The following is a 20,618-nucleotide window of genomic DNA, read 5'->3' as shown; positions in this document are numbered from 1 at the left end:
CCTCTGCTCCTTAAGCTGTAGCCACTTTTGAGTCTCTATAACCTACTGAAGTCACTCCAGTCCTAGTACATGTAGTCCTTCTACATGGCTGCAGGAATGGAGGTGGCTGGATTCGAGGCCTAGCTTTCTTTCTTTGTTCTCTAAATAAGAAAAACCTTTTGTTGCTGGCATGAGCAGGGCCATCACACCTGAACTGCTTTAAAGAGAGTGTTTGTGGGGGCCTCTACCTCTGTTCACTGGAGTGACAATAGGGACTTCCACTTTCTTCATTATGAAAGTTGAGGGCTCCTTTGCTCCATCGTCGCTTTGTCTAGGGTGAACAGCAAGACAATCTTTGACTCGATGGTCCTCTACTCTTCCCTGTGGCTCAGCGTCAGCCAAGGATACATCTTCAGGCAGAATGACCTTTTAAAATTCTTCCCTAGCTGACTGAACATCAAGGACTCTGTATTTGGATGCAGGCGATGCATTGAGTGTGCTAAATCTGTTCCCATCCCTCGTCCCAGTGTTATTCCCCTGGGGCAGTCATAAGCGGCTGCGTAATACCTAGGCCTAGCAATACATAGCCTCAGCTGAGGGAGAAGTCCCTCCTCAAAATGAGGAGCAGCCTCTGCAGCTGCATGTGTAGGGAGACCTAAGGTGCTTCCTTGGGGCAGCAGCCACAAAGGCTGCTTTCTGCTGGATAGGGTCCTTATTCCTTAAACATTAGCAATAATGAGGTTTTTGTCATATGAAAAAAAAAAGACAGAAAAGAGAAAAATAAAAAAAATAGAAAGAAAAGATTGGGAATAGTTGGGATTATCTCTGTGCCGTCTCTCAGGTCCAGTGACAACATGACTACAATGGGCAGCTTTCAGAACTGCATATGGTCTTCCTTCCGAGGGAGTTGATTAAGCGACTCCGGATGAAATTGAAATCCTGTGATTTGACCTTTGTCTGGCCTGGGAGGGCTGCAATTCGCATAACAATTTCCTTTTGTTCTTTGTTTGGAGTTATTAATCCAACATGAGCCTCGAATTAATCAGGGATAGTGCGTTGTTACATTTCTAATTCACAGCTCCACTGCTTGTGTCTTTTTTAATTAAGGCCGAATGATAGCAGGCCCTAGCCCCTGATTGCAACACTTACTAACCACACATTGAGGGATGAAGAGGCTAAATAGGCAGAATGAGATTACTTCAAGGTTTCACTTAATTGTTTTCTTCCTTTAAGTAAAGAGCATTGAATGAACACTGTTAATTCCAGGCTGGGAGGAGAGAGAGAGAGAGAGAGAGAGAGAGAGAGAGAGAGAGTGTGTGTGTGTGTGTGTGTGTGTGTGTGTGTGTGTGTGTGTGTGTTAGGGTGGGGGAGGTTAGGACGGTTGCAATGAGGACTCTGAGCTTTAATGGCTTAAGGGTTTGTAAAATTGAAGCCCTTGGTTATTGATTTAAACCATTCCTCCTATATCCCCTGGGAGCTAAGGGTAGAGGGAGAAGGAAAAGAGTTGAAGAACATTAAACTTCAGTTAGTGATGTGGATTTGCTTTTATCAGGTTTGACCCCTTTTGTTTATGTAGATTTTTGTTGTTGTATGTTTGCTGAAGGTTCAAAGGTGGGAAATACAAGAAGGCTGACCAGTAAGGCAATGTGCTGAGAGATACTAATCTCCTCAAAGCTTCACAATAGTAATAATGGTAATTAATAAAATCAAGGCAAGCCAGTAGTATCGCACAACAGGTTTTGTTCGTGCTGAAGAATGTGTGAGTAATATTTCAAAAGCTGTTTGTAAATTTTTATTGTTGGAACTGCTCAGGGCTGCAAAGACCCAGGTGTAGATGATCTCAATTAGATTTGTTCTGTGGAAATGAATCTGTGCCAGGCACTCACTGAACTAGAAAATATAGGCACTACGAGCCTGATCCTGCCATCTTTACTCTCACGAGTAGTTTCACTGAGTTTGAATAAGGATTATTCCATATGAATAAAGGTTGCAGGATCAGGCCCTTGTCTGCAGAGTGGATGAGTGGATTTTGGAATGGATAGGAATTTATGGGGAAGGGTTAATGCTTATAGTCCCTAGGTCCTGGAACTAGGAGTGCTGGGGGTGCTGCTGCACTCCTTGGTTTGAAGTGGTTTCCATCGCATACAGGGTTTACCCTTTGGTTCAGTGGTTCTGAGCACCCTCATTCTACAAATTGTTCCAGTGCCCATACATTCCAATCCTGCAGTTGTTGCATGTGCAGAATTCCCATTGATTTCAGCATGCGTTGTCTGCTTGTAAACACTAAGATATCTAGCCCTGTAGTTGCCAGGAACTAACTCTTCCAGGGTTATTTAATTTCTGCAAAGAGGTGGGGTGGAGGGGGAAAGTACTTGTATGAAATAGTTATGATGTATGTCACTGTTGATCATACAAGCTCATACAGATGCAGAACTAGCATTCTAGCCCTGTTATGTGACTATAGTATTGCCTTTCTAAATTCTGCATACGCTGTGGCTGTTTCATGCTGGATTAGCTAAAAACGCGATGGTAAAACCTCTAGATGGGTTCAGTGAAAGAAGTGTACAAACTCCAAAGGAGAAAGTGCTCCAGGTGAAAGCTTATTTCTGTCTTTAGAAGTCTATATTGTACATGGAGTTGGCTTTGTTAAATGAGCATGAAAAGGACAGACTATGTCCAGGCTTGCGTAGAAATTTACTTGTTTGAAAGCAACAAATAAACAAACCACTCTTCTTCTCCCCTCAAAGACTTTGGATCAGATCTTGGTGTAAATCAGCATAGCTCTATTTCACTCAGTCGGGCTATGCTGATTTACACCAACTCAGGGCCGGGCACTTCACTGTTCATTATATACAGTGTATATATAATATATACAATGGCATATTCTGGAGATAAATATGTGAGCAGAAGGCTCCCATAGCCTTTGCACTCGTATATCCAAAGCCTGAGTATGGTCTATATTGTCTTCTCAGGTTATGTATGGTCTGATCCTGTGAGGTGCTGAATGCCAATTACAACTCCCATTAGGAGCTGATGGTATTGTCATTAAAGTCAATGCAATTTGAGGGTTGTAGGAACTCTTGTAATGAGGGCATTCTTACTTGTAATTCTGATTCGTACACCTCAGTCAGTCTCTCAGTGTCGGAGTCTGATGCCCTGGTACTGAGCACTACCCGACTCCACAAGTAGTCCCATTGAATCATACTGTGCGTGCACTACTCACTATGCTTAACTATGTCAGAATCTGGCCCTCAATTATTTATTTTGAAATTCCTCTGCCATTTGGGTGCTCTAAATATTTCACATATGTCCATCTTGGTCTCTCTTTTTTTATTTGGAAGATTGTGCAAAATAAGGAACATTTGTTCAGCATATTCAGTTTCAGGACTGAAATCTACATTGAGCTCATCTCTTTACCTTTTAAATCTGTGTGTTTCTTTTTAATTATTATTTTAAGGCTATTTTGTTGATGGACATTCTTATCTAAGGAGCCACATTATGTGGCGAGTAGGCAGTAGGTTGAATGAATAACAGTAGTCCCATTTTGTTTGTTGTGTGGGCTGTTTGGGATAAGATCTTTAAAAACCAATGTTCAGTGTGTTGTTTTTAAGATCGTATGGCACTCTTCATAAGAATAGAGTCTGGATGTTCTTGTCCAAAATTCCCTAGCCTGATTCTTGTGTAGCAAGCTGTTCATCATTTGTATTTTCAGCTCCTGTCCTTTACCACAGAAGTGGACTTTTTCTTTGTGTGCTGTGCATATATTTTCAGCGCTTTGAGATCCTTCGGAATGGAAGGTGCTATATAAATATATGACATTATTGTTGTTATAATAATTTGTTGGATGGTTATGCACCATAATAGAGCATGGAATTTTTGAAGCATTTTGTTAAACAAATAGAACTAGATATCCTTTCTACAGTGTCAGTTGTTGGTTTGCTCTCTCTGTAACATGTCATTGCAGATTCCTCTTAATTACTCTATCAAGGGTGTTAGGCTTCTTGCCATACTCAGGAGCCAAAGGGCTGAGGGGCTAATGTTTTTTCTGTCTGTGCCCAATGTGTTTTTAGTCTGCAGTTATTTATGGGGCAGCCCATTGGTCAATAGTTCTCGAGTACACACAGCTGTAATGTACACAATTACTAGCCTACAAATAAACAAGGGGCTACTTTTGTTATTGCTGCCTCTGTCATTCCTGGCAGCTTTAGACAATCTGTTGCCATTTATGAAACGTTCCTACTGACATCAAACATGTCACTAGACTTTTGTTCATTTGGGTTGTTTGTTTTGTTTTTGTTTTGTTTTGTTTTTTAAATTTACACTTTGCCATAATCCAAATTCATACAGAGCACGGGGATACGCTCTTCATGTCACTGGTGACAAATTGCCCCTGTGCGGCATAATGGCAGATCTCAGCCACAGAATATCAACCATTGGTCCAAAATGTGGGGTAGGTGCTGATGTTACTTGTCATGAAATCGGTGACAAGTTGGCCCTGGCCTATTAGTTCTTGTGTTCTCTCTTCTTTTGGACATAAGGTAGAGATCACTATTAATGGTTCTTTTAGTTTCTAGGAGCTCCTCCCACTGTGCTGTCTCACTGTTTTTCCCCTTCTCCCACCCCTTCCTGGTTGAATGGTAGTCTTTGATGTCACACAAGAGAATACTGTTGGCTAACAGTCTAGAGGCTGCTTCATTTGAGCTAACCACCACATGAAAACAAATGTGATCCATCATATTTCATTAACTAGCTGCCCCCTGTTCGGGTGCCCTTTTTTGATGTCAGAGCGCATCCTGACAGAAATCAGAAAGATATGTGTGATTAAGACCAGTAATAATACTTATTGCATTGTATTGTAAATTACCTTTCGGGGCCCTGCTACTTTATCAGCCCCACTGGCTTTGGCTCGGGTACATTTTTGACTACTCTGTATATACAGTGTATTAGCGCAATGGAGATCATTATGTGGCCTGTATTTGAGTCATTTTTATTTAAGATGCCAAACAATAAGCTGTTGATTGGGGGAACAAGAGGCGAACAATAATGTTCTGTGTCACATAATATACCACCATTTTCCAGCTTTGCTTTAGAAGGGCCCTCTTTATTGTTTTTGTATAAAAATGGTTCTTAGGAGGAGGAATATTTTGCTGAGGTATGTCATTATTTTGCAAATTTCTATTATCTCATCATGTTGTCTTCATTGTAAATTGCAGCTAATTAGGAACCTAGTTAGAGCCCCAGCTTTGAGGCTGGCTTTTTTGTGAAAAGAGCCCACCGATTACTGCACTACAAGAGAGGAAGGGAGAGAAAAAGGAGATTAATCTGGTTACCTAGGCGACACTCGCTTCCATCTGCGAGGAACAATACATTTTTGTTTCCTTGGCTCAGTTCAGATCTGTTTTGTTTAGGGGGAAAAAAAAAAGGGAGAGAGAGAGAGAGAGAACGTAGCCCCACAACAATGCTGAATTCTGTCTAGCCCCGGCTTACCGGCTTCGATTCCTCTGCAAGTTAGGGGTCCCAGGGGAGTGGGAAGATGAAAGAGATAAGCTCCAAAGTTGTCAAAGGTCATGACCTTGCCACACAAAGCCAGCAGTTTTACTTCTAAATCCCCTTCTCCCAAAAAGCACTTAATGAAATAATATACTGTGCTTCTCAACACCCCGTAGTCTTTATTAAGCAGCAAGGCCTCCGAGATTGTGAATTTAAGGAGTCATTTAAAACTTCTGACTAAACAGTCAGTGACAGTTTCTACGGTAGATGGGCTATTTTTCTGTGTGCGCGGGACAACTTTTTTTCAGTGTCTCCCGTAAGTGGCAACATAGTTTCCCTGACACACGTTTTGTGACTGCGTTCGCACAAAAGGTGGAGGCCTGTGAATGCAGGACTGTCTGCTTTATTTTAAAAATTTTTCTCCTTCAGTTACCTTCACAAGGTCATGGTTTAAAAGCAGAAACTAACCTGTGTCTTCTGTCGTACTTCAAATTATTAAGCCTTTCCATGGCTGTTGCACACAATAGACAATGCAATCATGTTATTGGCTTCTTTTTATGTAGCTTGCCAGAGAAAGGGCTGAGGTAATAACCAGAGCTGATAGAGCCTGGCTAAAATGCTCAGAAAGGCTCAGAAGCCCTTGAACTGAATTGGCTAAATCCACAGTCTTTTGATAAGCATAATGCTTTCTCCAGGTGTTATGCCATCATGTATAATGTTTTGCTATCTGGTGGTGGTATGGATTATGACATAAAGTCACAAAAATATTGAAGTTACTGGTTTTAGCTTATCTGAGCTTTCAAACCTGGACGACTGATCAAATCAGAACAAGTATCAGGCTAACAACCCTACAATCCCCACTTTGTGTTGTACTAAAGTACTGTTCGGTATTTCCTTCTCTGGAACAAGCTCTTAAAGGCTGTCTCACTGATGATGCTTGTCTCTCTTTGACTGGGAATGACAGTCATCAAATTTAAAAATACAAATGTGCAATTGGGATGAAGGAAGCTACCGGACTTATTTAGTGTATATGCAGAGAAGCAATAATGATCTTGGAGTTAAAGCCTGGGACTAGGAGTCAGGAAATCAGAGTTCTATTTCTGGCCTGTCACAGACTTTCCGTGAGACCTTGGGCAATTCACTCAACCTATTTATGCCTTGGTTTTTCTTTTTCTAAAATGAGGATATGTGTTGGGGTTTTGACCCTATATGGAGACAAGTGGAGTGAAGGAACAGTACTGGGCCAAGAGGGCCCCATCCCTCAGCAACTGTAGAGCATAGTCCACATGAAAGACCTGCTCAAAAGGGGTCTCTGACAGTCAGGCAGTGAAGGAGAGTGAAGAATTGGGTGTCCAAAGGGAGAAAGACAGTTTGCAGCTTCTGGGGACAAAGCAATTCACAGGAGAGTGTCTGGACCATGGGTAAGACCCAAAGAGGATTATAGGGGCCTGCCCCTTTTCTCTCCCCTACTCCCTGCTGAAGGGGAATAACTGAACAGTAGAGAGTGTCAGCTGAGGAATGCCTAGGTTGACTGACTGAGCTGCTGGGACTGATTGAGAACTCCCGCTGGGGGAGAACGGGCTGTGCCCATACCTCAAATTGAAGAGAGAGCAATGGAGACAGAAAACAGCCCTGGGGAGGCTGGGCGGGTGCATCAGGAAGGGGTAACCAAGACATTCCACTCCTCTCCACCTTGAGCATTGGGATGGGACCCTCTTTTCCCCACTACTGGAGAGGACCCAAAAGTTTGACAATCCTTGATAATGCTGTGTACTGAATTAGAGCAGGAAGCGAAGAATTCCATATCCACTTTGAACTAAGTTGCAGTTTGGCAGGACTTTAACATCCCTGCTCCTATGGAAGGTCCCTGGGAGTTTTAATAGACACGAGTGGTCAAGGCCACAGTTTTACGTTTTGTTCAAAATATGACAGGTGACGGGGTATGTACAGACCCCACAACCAGATAAGCAAAGCCCCTGCAATGAGAAAAGGAAGGCAGATTTACTACTACTGGGAGACATTGTCTAGGCTACCAATCATTGAAGGGGGGACCCTCCAGCAAAAATTGACAAGGAGTAGGAAATAAAGAGGAGGCAAAGTTAGGTTTATGGTAGCAGGAGGAGGAGGACTTTCTAGCCTGACCAGGTAGTTCTTGGTTTAAGGGGTTTAGGAAGCCCTGGAATAAAAGGGCTTTGAGGAAAGATTCAGAGCCAATCCCCAAGGTAAGCTAGAGAATGAGGCTGTGGTTAGGTTCTGAAGCGGCTGAGGGGGAGAAACAGTTTAGAGAGATTTTGGAAGTACCAATAAGAAAAGGCCAGTATCTACCTCAATCCTGCTAAAATGGTTGGACCGTTCAGTGGGAATTTTGTTCTGTCATTCTAATAACAAGGAATTCTAATTCTGCCTAAAGTACAGGCCCAGCTCTATTTAATTTCTCTGAAATGAAGGACTATATATGTTATTCCTAGGCCGGAGACTGAAAAAGTCCCTGGACTGTCTTATGTCCTGACACCTGAATGCACAGTTGATGTAACCCTGCCTGGAAGGCGTTTTTTTTTTTTTTTTTTAATATACGCTTATAGATCCGGTTGATGTTTGAGACTACTTAGTGTCCCAGCAGGTGTTTTGAGCAGTGCAAAAAACTGCACTACAGCCTGTCTGCTGTCATGCAGCAGTGCCAACAGAACAGCACCACCCAAAATAACACTGAGGCTTTGGTTCAGGAGTGTCTCACAAAGAATAGTGCCACAAATGCTGCTACTTGCAGTGCATGGTGTTTCTCTGGGAGGTCTCTCATCTCAGTACTAATCAGGACCAACCCAGCTCAGCTTGTGAAATTGACAAGACCACACCGAGGGGTAGACTTATTGCATCATCCTCATCCTATGATATATGTTAGCATGAATAACTCATGCTGCTGTAATTTTATGTTGTATTTTGACAGCTGTACAGGAAGTTGGATGCAGTAAGAGAGAGCTGTCTCAGTCCTAATGAGTTTATATTGACACGAATCACTTGGTAGGCTCCACAAAGGGTTCCCGGCCAGCACAGTATCTTAGCACATCCTGCCATAGCACTTCAGCCCAAACTAGTTTACTACCATTTATTCTCAGATTTTTTGTTGTTGTTGTTCTGTAGTGCAGTTTCCCCTCACTCCCAGCCCATTACCATAAGTTCTGTATGGGAATGTGTGAACTGGGTTAGGTAACGTAAGAACTGATGCAGACATTCAGCCAAAGTCTGAACCAAAGCCTGACCTTTTCTGAGGTTTGAAAAGGTTTTGTTAACTTCATTGTGCATGTGCTTCTTGCCATCATGTTAGTCCTGTAATAATGATAGTGGCTTCTTTTTAAAGTGTTTTGAGATCTATGGATGTAAAGTGTTATACAAGAGTTAGATATTATCATTATTATTTATTTATTACCACTATGGGAGAAACTCAGGTATTTCCAACTTTTCTGAAACCAGTAAGTACCATACATTTTGTGAGTATGTACCATAAGTAAGTACCATACATTTTGTGAGTAACTCATGCCAATCTCATGAGTTTTCAAACCTGATTTCCAGACAACAAGATTCAAATAACCGTTCATCCTTTGGGAGAGAACCTAGCTGATGTAAATTGGCATAGACCCATTGAAGTCAATGGTGCTATGCTGATTTACACCAGATGAGGATCTGGCCTTTAATCTATCTCTTTTAGTTATTATATGGCCACTCCCAATATAGTATATATGCATCCAGTGAACGTTTTGATGCTCTTCCAAAGAACGCTGCCAAGCTTTTTGATTAGCAATGGGTTTTGACCAAAACCCTGAGGCTGAACATCATCAAATTTGGGGAAGTTTGAATTCAGGTCCAATCTTTTCATGTGGTCTCTAACTTTTTATGAAGAGCCAAGCCAAAATCCTAGATCAAGATGCCTAAACTTGGTATCAAGATCTGAAATCTACAGTTTTGGGCCTAACTCTGATTTAGAGGTGATCCCATCACTAGTTGTTATTCACCAAGAATAAAGCTCTGTCTTAGCCCCAAATGGCAGGTAAAATGATAACTGACAAAAGGGAGAGAGATAATGAGCCCTGACACTATTATAATAGCTACATTCATAAGCTTTGGATGTTCTGGAATGTCAGTATAAGCTCAGTTAGAGAAGTCATGCTGTTCTGTGCAATATCTTTAGGAAACTGTCCATCATATGGACATACCCAAGAGATTTGCCTGGTGTGAAGTACTACTGCATACCACTCTGAGGGAAAAACAGTGATGCTGTTCTATGAGGCCAAGATGGCTTTTCCTCACCAAATCCTCTTCTGAATAAACATTGAAAGGACTAAGGTCTGTGTTAGATATAATACAAACTAAGGAACTCGCAGTATGTCTTTCTCAGAGAGGCATTGAGCGGGTGGGAGGGCAGGGGGGTTTGTGATCCTGGTTCCAGCATTTGCTGGGACAACTCTTACAGTCCCTTTGAAGTCAGTGTGAATTTTGCCTGAGTAAGAGAACTCATGAGTTTTCAAACCTGATTTCCAGACTGCAGACTGAATGCTGGTCTGCTTTAGACCCCATTGGCACTACAACTGCAATGCAGTCAGTTACAGTAATGGTTCTCTATTGACCCGTTTTAAAATGTGGTTCCATTTATTATTATAGACTAGACCTAATGATGTTTTAGCCATGTTTGGGAATCATGCTAAAACATTGGTCACTGTTTGGAGACATGGTTGATATCTTATCTATTTATACTACAAAATGGAATCACATTGTAACCATTTTGGTGGTGGAAGAGGAATAATGTTGTAACAGAGTCCTGGATACGACTGACGTTTTAGCACAGATGGGCCCTTAGGAAGTGGTCCATTAGCACTACATTTACCTCTATCTCTCTTTCACACTCTCTCTTTAACACCCCTCTAAATGATTCCCCCCCCTTACACTCTCACACACAAAATCCATCTGCTATTAGCTAGCCAGCAATGACAGCATAAAACACCTGTGTACCAAATACGCTCCACCTGTGTGTATGCCTTTAGCTGATGGCTTTCTAGAACACAACATGTGTCAGTGGCTCAACTGAGTGGGGGTTGATGAAAGGGCATCAGGAAAATCATTCACAGTGTAATTGGCAAACAAAGTGCTTTTACTTCTTCCTTCCTGTGTTTCTGTCCATGGTGTTCTGGTGTCAGAATGAGAGGAGTCTTCCTGTTCTATTTCACCTTTTTCTCTGGGATCATAAAACTATCCTTCATTTCTCAAGGTGTAATAGGCTTCTTGAAGATCAGAGAGCGTGCTTGTCAGTTGAGTTTTCTCAGGACTGGTCCTAGAGAGTGGATTAGTCTCAGCTTGATTTTTCATTCTGCCTCAACATCTTTATGATGCTCCAGAGGTGTAAAAGGGGTGCAGAAACAGCTATAAGGGAAATATCTTTAAGGGGGAGTACCTAGGGGTTGAAGAGCCTGTGGAACCAACTCTATGCTGTCTATGCAAATGAAATCCTTCTCTATCAGATCTTGAAACAGTTGACAGATGTGTTCTCTATTGCATTCATGAAACACACTGTAATTGGGCGGGACTCACGACCACAGCACCTCCTGCTGGCCATCCTAGGAATTAGCTCTCATTTCACCAGAGCGCCCTCATCTAGTGATGTCTTGCCCATTGTCACTCTTGCCTCCACCTCTGGGACTCACATCGCTCCCTGGACCATGGCATCCTCTTCTGGACACAGCCCTCCGGCTGTGCCCCACTTGGTTCTCTTCCCCTTCTGCAGTATCCAACAGTCCTCAGTCCAGCCACTTGCCTCAGTGGCAAACTGCAGTCTCTGGTCTAGCCACTCCTCTTGGTGGCAAGTGGGTGCGGGCAACAGTGAGACCCGAGCCCGCCCGCTACTCCAGTACCGGCCCCGCCCACTACTCTGAGTCCCAGCCCAGGGACCCTATAGCCAGCAGCCACATACTGCCCCTCCTCCTACTCTGCCATCTGTTTCCCTGGGTCACTTCCCCGCAGCCCTAGCACCTTCTCCGCCCTTGTATCAGGGCCTCAGTCTGGCACCCATCAGGTCAGAGCTCCCTCTTGCTCCCCTGACCCTGCCCAGCACTGTTTTGTCCATGGTGTTTTCTCTCTCAACCCTCCTACAGGGCAGCCAGTCCTCCTCCCATAGTCTCCAGGGAGAGACTACCCCTGTTCTGCTCAGCAGCCTTTCTTATATGGGCCAGCCTGGCCCTGATTGGCTGCTCCCCAAAGACTTCTCTCTATTGGCTGGCTCAATAAGTCCTCTTCTAATTGGCTGGGTTCTGCACAGGCTCCCCAAGGCTGCTTTAACCCTTCTTCTGCTTGTGTGGGACAGCCACTGCACCACACACACATTTAAAGATCCTTTAAAGGGACCTCAGTACAATAGAAAAAGACTGTACTGGCTACTTAGTTTATATGATTCACTTTATCAATCTGTGGAATTAAATCACAGTATTGCAGTCCCAAACATTCAAAAATCTTAGAGTGGGCCCCAAAATATCATGAGCTTGGCTTAAAAATCATGGAATTAAAAAAAAATACATTTTTCATACTTTTTCTCATTGTCTTCTGGTTTCTGAGTCTTGGGGAGGAGGGGCACTCAAGTCCCTACACTTTTTCAGCTTTTTTCTGTGACCCCAAGTGCTACAAACTCAGTTGTTATGTTTTGTTTTTTTTTAATGAAAGCCAAGATCCCTTAATTCCACGAGCTGCAGCTTTGAGAAAAACTCCAAATATTGCACTACTTGTGGCAAAATGATAGGTGAACTTCAAAAGGCTCAAAAATTCAATTTGGTTTGGATAAAGACCCTAAAGTTTGGATTCTTGCCAGCACCAGTCAGTCAGGTTGAGTTTGTAAAATTGGTCTGGAAACATCGCAGGTTTTCCCAGGAGCTAGCCAGTACTGTTCCTCCTGCTTGGGCAGAAATAGCCTACTGTTTACAAACACACACATGCTTTTTCAGGTAGAGGAGGTGGGGAGGCTTCATTTGCAAGGAAGCACAACACATTATTTTTTAAAGTAGTAGTAAATGGACTGTTTCCCAATGAATATTTCACAGTGCTCTATTTCTATCCCTTCCTAAAGTGATTCCTACAGAGCAGGTGTAAAGGGCCAGTAGAAAATGACTACTGCATCTGCTCTAGGTCACATAGGCTGAATATAACTGATAGGCCTTAGCAGAATTTTTTTGTTCAAGTTGTTTACTTGGAGTGTATGTCAGCTCTTTCTGCAGAAAGAGTGTCATGTCAGCCTTCCCCTATAAGCCTTGTTCCTGCAAACACTTAGGTACCTACTTAATTTGTAAGCAACAACAGAGGAGCAGAAAAATCCTCATAAAGTATTTTAAGGGAATTTAAAGTAAATACATTCAAGACATGTATAATATTGAAAAGAAACTCCATCTCAAAGAGGATTTTTCTTTTAAATAAGGCTCTTTCAATGATGTCAGACTGACAGTATCCTTTTAAGTAGGTAATTTGATGTATTCTCTATCAGTGCCTCTGCTGGACCTGTACTGTGGCTAGACTGAGCTTTTCATTCTTAAGGCTGTCAGTGTGGAACTTTTCATTGCACTGAAGTCACTAATAATTGGGAACAAATAAATAAAAAGGAAATGGGGGGACTAAAGATCTTCAAAGCCTTGAGGAGTAATGTTACAAGTCAGATTTAACCAGAAAAAGGCATGGACACAAAGAGTTAACAAGATTGGTTTTATCTTTACTTTTCTCAAGAGTGCCTACATGTAATGTCACAGAGTTCCCTAAACTGTGGTGATCTTACACACCGTGTGCTCTAAGCCTTTGCCGTATTAGTTTTATACAATATACGCCATCTTACATTTTTTCTGAACAACTTTCTGCCACCTCAGGTACATTTCAGCTTTTAAGGAGACTCTTGTTATAGAGAGGTCTTTGCACTATATAACTCTTTCAGCAGCTAGATGTGGCCAGCAAGTCAATAAAACTTACTGTGAATCTTCACATCTTCTGTTGCATTCAACTTTTATGCATCCAGACTGAGGATGATTAAGTTTTAAAAAGTTTGGAGGACTTGACTCTAAGCATTGTTGACAGTTTAGGAATTGTTGGGCAGCCTGACATAATGTTATTCATGATGAAAGAGCTGTCACTCTAGATCAGGAATGGTACCAGAGAGAAACGTAAGGCTATGTTTTCAGCATGGGATGTGGGGATTTAGCCGCATGACTTCTATTAATAATGGGAGTTTTGCAGTTAAATTCTTGTGTACCATACTGAAAACATGCTGAAAACATGCCCCAGAGTGTGGCTTGAATTGCACCTATATCAGCTGCTGTTTGGACAATTGAAGATCATCGACTCTGAGCAGCAGCCCTGGTCCCAGTATCCTTCAGGTGCTGCTACAGAGTTGGAGAGCATGTGATAGTAGATTGATGGAGCCAAAGTACGTTACCAGTGTGTTTTTTCTCTTTCCTCATTTAAGGAACTGCAAACACACCTCTCTTCAAACCGAAACTCCATATCTGCACAGAGCTATCAAATGTCTCTATGTACAATAAGAATCATCAGGCTGGATTTGGTTTTGTGCATTACACTCACACAGTCACATTAATCAGAATGTTGGGATTAATAGGATATTTGAAAATGCCTGCTCATGCTACTCCATCCAGTTATTGTGCTTTCCTTTCTCTGGTCCCAGTTCTGATCCCCTGACCTATGTTGAATAGTACCTTCCTCTGAGTGACACCAGTGGAGTTAGTACTTGCTGAGAAATGAACTACTCAACATGAGTAGGGGATGAGAATCTACCCCTCTATGATCACTCCTTTCTGTCTATCCCTCTTTCTCAAACGAAGCTTAAATAAATGTAAAGAGCACCATGCACGGGGGAACTTGTTCCCTGTCTACCTTTCTGAAACTAGTCTTCATGATGGAGACTCTGAAGCTTTAAGTGACTTGTCCTGTTGCATGAATACAGTCCCACCTCCACTCTTCAGAGTGAGGCATGTGGTAAGCAAATAGCGAGCAGAAAGGGAATGGCAGCAACTGAAGAGCCTCAGTCCACTGATACAGAGGGAAGAAGGTGGTGAGGGAATCCTTGGTCTAAAATGCAGGAAGATGCTTGTAAGCTACTTTAATTATTTCCACACATACCCCTCCAACATGTATGGACCTTGAGAGTTCTTCCTATGGGAGCCCATTCCACCTCACCGTGGCATGGAACAAAGAAGGAACCCAGACATACAGCACAAAAACTTTTGGGAACTGGAATTTAATATCTGAGTTGGAATATGTGTTTTTTTTCCATGATGGACACAGCTGAATGTAAACGGTGGCTAGGTTAAACTAATTTGTTCAGTTGTGCAACTCCAGTGGCGAACAGAGCCATAGATGCTGTCTAAGTACCCAGTCTTGCAAGGCATTGAGTGCTTCCTGTGAGGTGTTGAATGCCCTCAACTCCCGTTGTGGTTTTGAATGCACATTTTTAGGACAGGGACCTATATCTTCCTCTGTGTTTGGAAACTGTGTAGCATGTCTTGAGCACTACCATAACACAAATAATAATATTATAATCATGACAAATTGAACTGAGAAAAGTTGATCGCTATTATCCAAATAGTTGTATGGCTTTTCCTTTAAGTTTTCTTGTTCATTAATTTTTATTGTAACTCTATAGGAGAAAAGAAGAGAAAACATAATGTACTATGCATAAAAAGCAATGTCAGAAAGGTTTGTGTGCTTCCACAGAAAAGTCTCCCACCTCTCTTCTAAGCTATAGCCTCAATCCACACTTGTCTCTGTTTACCTTTGAAGTACTGTCAGCCATTGTAGAGCTACAAAAGAATTATCATACTTTGAAATACATTGTTTTTGTAAAGCCAAGGTTTCTAGGGTAAGAAGTCTTCCCAGCTATGACAGAATACCCTTGAAGCTAACAGTGGCTTGTCGAGAGTCGTATGGGACTCTGGAAATAATGGCAACACCACCATAGCTGAGGCTGTGTTAACGCTTCCCATTCTAAACCCTATTTTCACGGGGTTGTCTTGACTGTAAACACTTCCTCTGAGATGACACTTACCATACAAACTTTCAGCCTGTGAGCATGCATTTTCTTTCATGGATTAAAAAAAAATCAATTTTGCTGGGTTTTTTTCTTCGTACTCAGCAGGGTCTCTTCTCTGTTTTATAATTTAAAAATGTTTTCCTTTTAGAGAAATTCCTTAGGCTCTTTGGCCATTCTACATGTCAATAACTTTTGTTTATGCACGTGTCCCCAGTAGATAGACCCCATATTGCATATATCTTGCAAAGTGCTGAGCGCTCACATGCTTAAAGCTAAGCATATGCTTAAGTGCTTTGTTGGATCAGGGGTCAGAGTGCTCAGCACTTTGCAGAAGCAAAAAGATGCAAAGACAGTGTGTGGTCTTGTGGTTAGAGAAGGAGGTGTCCATCACTATTCCTGGTAATAGCACCAGTACGCTGAGTGACTTAGGACAAGCCACTCATCCTGTTGGTGTGCCTCAATTTACTCCATAGTAAAATAGGTGTGCAAATACCTCTGTACCTGATAGGGATTTCCTTTTGCTAATTTAATGAATGTTTCCAAAGCTCTTTGAGATCTTCAAATGACAGCCACCATATCAATGTAAAACATCACTCTGTGTGTGCATGCATGCACAAAATGTGTATATCTAATTTGATCTACCTGTAAAAAGCTATATTTGATAACTGTTTACTGCAGAAAGACAGTAGAGTTTATTAAAAACTTTAAAAATGTATCAAAAATTTGAATGTGACAGAGCTATGCTCTATATCGTTGCTATGATTCTAAAGCCAGCAGTGGCTACGAAATACCTAACAAAATCTTTCCAGTTAACAACATAGGTTTTAACAATACTATATACATATACTGACTTGGAGCAGTTCTGGTCTCTAAGGCAAATGTGTAAGGAACTCCTGCAGCCTGTGCAGGGCTTGTAACTGAATTAGTATTGCTTATCCCCTATTGGGCAGCCTCTGGTGGGCAACGACCATGCTGGTTATATAAGAACTCAGTAAGTGCCAGTTAGTGCCCCTCTTGAAGTCAGTTTGAAGTCAGGATCACTTCTGGATCACCATGAAATCCTCCAATTCAGCTTGATCAAATCACCACATTTTCCAATTATCATTGGTATTATTTGGCTTACATTGCATAAGCCACATATTTTGTGTGGGGGTGTAAGTGATGCATTTCAGTTCAAGTTACTGTTGACAGTCGTGCCTCATGGACTGAGTACCGAAATCCTGGAAGGTGACATAGATAGTTTTATTGTGCATAGTTCCCAGCATTTGTTAGATAACACTGAATCTGGCACTTCATACACCTCCAACGTCCATGATTGCAGTAACTACTAAGATACTTCCAGCCAACACTTATCCGGACCATGTCTCTGGAATAGTTAAGCCAAGATTCCAACCAAGTCCCAGTACTCCCAGCACAATACTGAGATCTAGCCAATATATTCAATAAAAGGAACATGGGGACACTACCCCCTCATCAGTCTTAGGATTGTCCCATTGATCTCCAACCAGAAACCAAGATCCTGTTTGGGAGACTCTATGGCCTCCTGGAACCAAAGCTCAAGGCTCTTTGGGAATACCTCCAAGAAAATCACACAAAAAATTTAATCCATCCATTGACCTCACCAGACGATGCCCCAATCCTATTTGTTAGGAAGAAAGATGGCTCACTATGTTTATGCATCAATTATCATGCTTTGAATAGAATCACCATTAAGTACAGATAACCCTTGATCAGCAACTTATTTGACAGAATGTGCTCCATGAGGTTGTTCACCAAGCCTGACCTTCACGGGGCTTATAATTCATGAGGGTGATGAATAGAAGATATTGTTCTGGACTTGCTATGGCCATTTTGAATACTGGTGATGCCTTTTGGGCTTTCAGATGACCCAGCCACTTTTTAGCATTTTATTAATGACATTTTTAGGGACAATTTAGATCAATTTGTGGTGATCTACCTGGACGTTATTCCATGGGAGTAGTTTGGGGGCAAAGGGTGGATTGTCATATTGCCCCCACCCCAAACTGCAAGCCTTGGGCAGATGCTGAATTCCCCCTTCCCCAGGCGTGGCCCCATTGGCCCGACTGGAGCTGATCCCCCAAATATAGAAGTCAAGTTACGCCTATGCATTATTCTTATCTAAATGGAAAACCAGTCACTCTATGACCAACACATTTGCCTAGTGCTGGAATATCTCAGGGATCATAGGTTATACACAAAAATAGTAAAAGTCAAATTTGTCCAGTCCACCATGGAATTTCTAGGTTTTGTAGTCTTCCCCACCGGGATCAGTATGGAACCTAGAAAAAATATTTGCAGTCATTAAATGGGCAACCCCAAGAAATGTGCATGAAGTTCAACATTTCCTTGGATTTGCAAATATTTACTGATGTTTCTTTAAGGATTTTGCAGGATTGGTGTTCCATATGACTGCACTGCTCTGGGAGAATGCTCAATTTGCCTACACTCGGGAAATTCAGTCTGTCTTCAACCGCATAAAGGAGGAATTTATGTCAGTGCCTTTCTGGGGCACTCAGATCCGGCAATAGTCTTTTTATAGTTGAGGCAAATGAGTCCGATGTGGCAATCGGAGCTGTACCATCACATCAACATGGGCCCTGAAATCTACTTCATCCACATGCATTCTACTCCCAAAAACTCACACATATGGAGCAGATTTATGAAATCTGCAATAAAGTACTACTCACCATTAGAGCTGCCTTCGAAGAATGGTCCCACCACATCATGGGTGCCTGATTTCTGGTCCAGATATTAACAGCTCACAAAAACTTGGAATATCTGTGTGCTGCAAAAACCCTGAACCAATGTCAAATCCAATGGTCTTTATTCTTCTCCAGATTTAACTTTGTTTTGACATACCTTCTGAGCAAACAGAAGCCCCCCTAAGGGGGAATACCTAGGTGAAAGAGCTAGAGATCAAGAATGTTTTACATAATCCTCAAACCTTGTAATTTTCCCAGTGCTCTAGTACATAGGGATTTTCTGCCTCTCATGCAGTCCTCATTATCTAACAGCATTGGCAGCAGAAGCCATGCTGATTCAGAATGCCACCGATGACCAACCTTTTCACCCGGCTTCCTGATCAAAGATGGTATCCTTTATTTTTAGGGCCATATCTAAGTCCCACAGCACCATGTGTGGCCTAAAGTAGATAAGCTTTGTCATGATTCTCCTCTGGCAGGCCACTTTGGCCATTTTTTAAAACACATAAACTAGTTTCTTGAAATTTTGGTGGCTGAAGATGCAGCTCTTGATCAAGACATATATTAACCCCTGTGATGTTTGCTTTGGAAGAAAGATTCTCCTGTACAAAACCTCTCAGTGCCCTCTTGCCTCTACCAACCCCATTTCAACTGTGGTCATCCATCTCTATGGACTTTATCATTGACCTTCTTCTGCCTATCATGCTCAGGCCAACAGACAGACCAAATGGGTTAACCAGATCTTTTAACAATACCTTCATTGTTTCATCAGTTATCACCAGGACAACTGGGTCTCACTTCTTCCTTTCACCAAATTTGCCTACAACAACTCTGACCAAGTCTTAACTCACTGAAGCCCCTTCTATGACAACTATGGATTCTATCTGCAATTCCGTCCATCCTTACTGAAGGTATCTAACATTCTGCAGCCACAATCTAGTCCAGAATTTGTCCTATGTCCAAGCAGCACTGAGAAAATGTCTCTACTCAGCCAAAAGTGCCCACATATATTATGCCAACTGACACCATCAGGTAATCTCTCATTTTGTCATCGTCAACTAGATATGGTTATCATCATGGAACCTTGCGTCCACTTGACCCTCATGTAAACTAGCTAATCAGTACCTGGGTCCATTTAAAATTATCCAGGAAATCGACCCCATCACTGTGAAACTGCTCCTGCCCAGCTCCATTAGAGTGTACCTGGTCTTCCATATTTAATTGTTAAAGCTATATATGACAATCCATTTCCTGGATGAGTCAAATATCTGTCATTGACAGTTATTATCCAGGGATATGAAAAATTTCTTGCCCAATGGATCCTTGACTCTAAACTAGTTCAAAGTGAACTGAGGTACATTGTGGATTGGGAGGATTATAGACCAGCTGATTGGTCATGGGAATCTGTCAGTCTCATCCACGCACCTGATAATATTAGGGAATTTCACCAGGCCTATCCTGCAAAGCCTGGACTCCCAGATACCTGGAAGCTGTCCTTAAGGGAAGGGTAAATGTAAGGAATTCATGCAGCCTGTTCAGGGCTTGTAATCAAATTAGTATCACTTATCCCCTATTGGTTGTTGCCCACCAGAGGCCACCCCCACCAGCTATATAAGAACTCAGCTAATGCCAGTCAGTGTCTGTTCAACACAACAGCTGCCTGGCTCCTTACCTGCAAGGTGTTGTGTTGTGTTCTCAGAATAAAGCCTGGTGCTGCTTCAGCTGAGCCTGTCTGTTGTGAGTGTTACCTTGTTCCACGACAAATGTGCATTTAAAACCTTGTGTGAAAGATATAAACCAAGGTGATTTTTTTTTAAAAAAAGGGAAGGAAACTCTGTCCTGCAGTGTAAATGCTATACCACTTGTTTTAAGAGTGCATGTTAATGAGAGAGTAGTTCACTTTGAACTGTCTTTTTTCAATTAGTGTTGCACTTTTAATTCTGTAAAGCTTTGAGCAGCATGCCTACTTGTGGACATTTTGTTGTGCAATGTTTGCTTAGCATCACCTCATCTTGTTCCATGCATCTTAAAAAGCAATGTATCAACAGAGATATTTCATACCCTATGATACATCTTACAGGGGCCTTGTGGTATGTTTTTAATTTCATACACTGCATGTAATAAAGGGAGACTAAATGCCAACGATGAACAGAGCTGCAAACACATCCTGATTTTTTCACAAGGCATTTCAAATTTTTGTGTATCTGACTTATGATCCTGTTAGTCATTGGTATGCTAAATCCTGGTTTTACTTGCATTGGGTGGAGCTGGGGGGAGGAGGGAAGACCTTCTGTCTGCATCATGTTGGGTTGTCAGTACAAGGATAATTTTCTGTAGGTTTCCCTTCCTTCTGGCAGACTCTTGCTTTT

At 42.1% G+C, this 20,618-nt stretch overlaps 1 protein-coding gene across 1 annotated transcript in view; it reads left to right on the top strand.

Moving 5' to 3' along the window:
* Nucleotides 1-1,414: 1,414 nt before the first annotated feature.
* Nucleotides 1,415-20,618, top strand: part of SOX5 (SRY-box transcription factor 5) — a 402,743-nt gene continuing 383,539 nt past the window's right edge. The window contains exon 1 of the mRNA XM_043538849.1: nucleotides 1,415-1,531. The gene's annotated coding sequence lies outside the window, so the exon portion shown is untranslated. The remainder of the gene's footprint in view (nucleotides 1,532-20,618) is intronic.

Source organism: Chelonia mydas, chromosome 1 (genome assembly GCF_015237465.2).
Source record: "Chelonia mydas isolate rCheMyd1 chromosome 1, rCheMyd1.pri.v2, whole genome shotgun sequence".
NCBI classification, from domain to species: Eukaryota; Metazoa; Chordata; order Testudines; family Cheloniidae; genus Chelonia; species Chelonia mydas.
The sequence above is the reverse complement of the archived record's forward strand: the minus strand, read 5'-3'. Positions and strand labels throughout refer to the sequence as shown.